General features: G+C 37.0%; 1 non-coding gene across 1 annotated transcript; it reads left to right on the top strand.

Moving 5' to 3' along the window:
• The first annotated feature begins 205 nt into the window (after nucleotides 1-205).
• On the top strand, nucleotides 206-331 carry LOC149991159 (small nucleolar RNA SNORA28). The gene has a single exon (XR_016508802.1). It is a non-coding gene; the product is annotated as a small nucleolar RNA SNORA28 (small nucleolar RNA).
• Nucleotides 332-3,839: the final 3,508 nt, after the last annotated feature.

The raw sequence follows: 3,839 nt of genomic DNA on the forward strand, positions 1-3,839 counted from the left end.
TTTTGCAGATGACATGATAGCATACAGAGAAAAACCTACAGACTCCACTAAAAAATTAATAGTCTAAATAAGTAAATTTGGCTAAATAGCTGGGTAAAAAGTCAATATTCAGAAATTGAAGGCATTTCAGTATACCAACAATAAAATATCAGAGATAGAAACTGGGGAAAAAGTTACATCTGTAATCACAACAAGAAAAATCTGCAAGCAACACTCTGTGGCAGGTGATCGAATCTGCCTGCCACAATTTGCGCTTGCTACAGCAACCGAGGCTAACCTATTCCGGTGCTCTCTGCTCTGTGAGACTGGCCGTTATATGGACTTAGACAGCATTCCAACAAAAACAAAAAACAAAAAAACAAAAAAAAAAAGAAAAAAAGAAAGAAAAATAAAGTACCTAGGAATAAACTTAACCACCGAGGTAAAAGACCTGTACTGGGAAAACTACAGAACACTGAAGAAAGAAATTAAGGAAGGTACAAATAAATGGAAGTATATACCATGTTCATGGATTGGAGGAATTAACATCATTAAATTGTCCATACGACACAAAGGAATTTATAGATTCAACACAATTCCATTAAAATACCAATGACATATTTCACAGATCTAAAAAAAATACTTCAAAAATTTATATTGAACCGAAAATACCCCAGAGAGCCTCAGAAATCTAGAGAAAGAAGAACACAGTAGGAGATATCACAATATCTGATATCAAACTATACTACAAGGCCACTGTAATCAAATCAGTCTGGTACTGGCATAAGAACAGACATATAGAGAAATGGAACAGAATAGAGAGCCCAAAAAGAAACCCTTGTCTCTGTAGTCATTAATATTTGACAGAGGGGGTGGGAAGATAAGATGGAGTGAAAATAACCTATTCAACAAATGGTGCAAGGAGAATTAGACAGGGACATGCAAAAATAATAATAATAAAACTAGACCACCAACTTTACACCATACACCAGAATAAACTCAAAATGGATAACAGACTTAAATGGAAGTTGTGATATCATAAAAGTCCTAGAGGAAACATAGGCACTAAAATTTAAGATATCCCATGTAGCTATATTTTTGATTATATATCTCCTAGGCAAAGGGAAATATAAAAAAATAAAAATAAACAAATGAGAGTACATCAGACTAAAGAGTTTCTGCTCAGTGAAAGAAAACATCAGCAAGATAAAAAGGGAACCAAGTGTATGGGAGAACATATTTGCCAGTGATACCTCAGACAAGGGTTTGATCTAAAAAATATGTAGAGAACTTATACAACTCAACATCAAGATGATAGATAATTCAATTATAAAATGGGCAAAAGATGTGAACAGTCAGTTCTCCCAGGACATCCAGAGGGCCCATAGGCACATTAAAGAATGCTCAACATCACTAGTTATCAGAGAGATGCAAATTGAAACCACAATGAGCTACCACCTCACACCTGTCAGAATAGCCATCATTAACAAATTAACAAACAACAAGTGCTGGCGAGGATGTGGAGAAATGGGAACCATACTGCACTGTTGGTGGGAATGCAGACTGGTGCAGCCACTATGGAAAACAATATGGAATTACCTCAAAAAACTAAAAATGGAACTGCCTTTTGAACCAGAGTTTCCACTGCTAGGATTATGCCCAAAGAATCCTGAAACACCAATTCAAAGAACCTATGCATCCTTATGTCATAGCAGCACTATTTATAATAGCCAAGTGCAGGAAACAGTCTAAGTGCCCATCAGTGGATGAATGCATCAAAAAACTGTGGTACATTTATACAATGGAATGCTATGCAGCAGTATTAAAAAAGGAATTCCTACCGTTTGTGATAACATGGATGTAACCAGAGAGAATTATGCTTAGCAAAATAAACCAGGCAATGAAAGACAAATACCATATGATATCACCTATTACCAAAAACTAATGAACAACACAAACAAATGAGCAAAATTGAACCAGAAGCATGTAAAGAAAGAAAAGACTAATAGTTACCAGGGGAGAGGAGGATAGGGAGAGAAGAAGGGTAAGTAGGGGAAGGGTTTAGTAAAGGAGTTAGTATAAATGACCCATGGATATGTACAACAAGGTGGGGATTGACTGTGGGAGAAGGGGTGAGTTGTATAGGGAGGAGAAATGGGGGAAATAGTGGGACAACTGTAATAGAAAAACAATAAATAAATCAAAAATAAATAAATTTAATTAAATTAAAAAAAACTGTGGTACATTTACACAATGGATTACTACACAGAAGAAAGAAAGAAAGAAGGAACTCCCATCTTTTGCTATAGCATGGATGGAAGTTGATAGTATTATGCTAAGTGAAATAAGCCAAGTGGCAAAAGACAAATATCGTATGATCTCACAGGAAACTAATGAACAAAACAAACAAACAAGCAAAGTAGAACTGGAGGCATGTAAACAAGGAACCAACTGACAGTGACCAGAGTGGAGGGGGTATGGGGAAAAGGGGAGAAAGGGGGAAGAGTCTAATCAAGGAACAGTATAAGTGGCCCATGGGCATGGACAACTAAATGGGGATTGACTGTGAGAGAGGGGGGGAGGTGGGTGGAGCAAGGGAAAGAAGAGGGGAAAAATTGGACAATAGTAAAAGAAAAACAATTTTAAAAAGGAGTTAGACTAAGGCTTCATATGATTGATGGCTAAGGAATGACAGAAACTAAGTGTGGCTGATACTGAAACACTGATTGTCATCTCAACAGCATTCTTCCCCTTCTTTTATTCTAAAAGAACTTCTGACTTTGTTAAAGTTTTGGGAGGAAGTAGTATACAGAATAGGGCTGAGACTAGGTAAAGCAACTGAAGCACTTAGGGCAAAAAACCAAGAGAGACCTTCATTCTCAAGATCAAACAAGGTACACATAATTTTAGAAGACATTCCAAAGATTGTTGCAAGTGCATGGCCCTGAGAACGAGTCCCTCTTTAAATTTTGTACTCTTTTTTTTAAGTATATTATATTGTTTATGCTATTATGGTTGTCCCAGTTTTTACCTCTTTGTCTCCCTCTGCCCAGTATCTCCCTTCACTCTAGCAATCTGCCCCCCTTTGGGTCATGTCCATGGGTCATGCACTTAAGTTCTTTGGCTTCTCCATTTACTTTAATTCTTAACATTCCCCTGTCTATTTTTTACCTACCAGTCATGCTTCTTGATCCCTGCACCTTTTTCCCCAACTCTCCCCCTTCCCCATTCTCTCTGATAACCCTCCATATGATCTCTATATCTATGGTTCTGCTCCTGTTCTAGTTGTTTACTTAGTCTGTTTTTGTTTTTTTAGATTCATTCGTTGATTGTTGTGAGGTTATTGTCATTTTACATATTGTTTATAGTTTTGATCTTTTTTTTTAATTTAAATATGTCCCTTCAACATTTCATACAATAAGGGCTTCGTGATGATGAATGCCTTTAGCTTTACCGGTCTGGGAAGCACTTTATCTGCCCTCCCATTCTAAATGATACCTTTGATAGATAGAGTAATCTAGGTTGTAACTTCTTGCTTTTCATCACTTTAAATACTTCTTGACAGTCCCTTCTTGCCTGCAAAGTTTCTTTTGAGAAATCTGCTGATAGTCTTATGGGGACTCCTTCATAGGTAACTCTCTTCCTTTCTCTTGCTGCTTTCAAGATTCTCTCTTCATCCTTAACCTTTGGCGTTTTAATTCTGATGTGTCTTGGAGTGGTCCTCTTTGGGTACAGCTTGTTTGGGACTCTCTTTCCTTCCTGCACTTGTAGGTGTATTTCCTTCACCAAACTAGGGAAGTTTTCCTTCATTATTTTTTCTAATATGTGTTCAATGTCTTGCTCCTCCTTTTCTATTTCTG

This window comes from Furipterus horrens, unplaced genomic scaffold (genome assembly GCF_987537825.1).
Source record: "Furipterus horrens unplaced genomic scaffold, mFurHor1.1.pri manual_scaffold_17, whole genome shotgun sequence".
NCBI lineage: Eukaryota > Metazoa > Chordata > Mammalia > Chiroptera > Furipteridae > Furipterus > Furipterus horrens.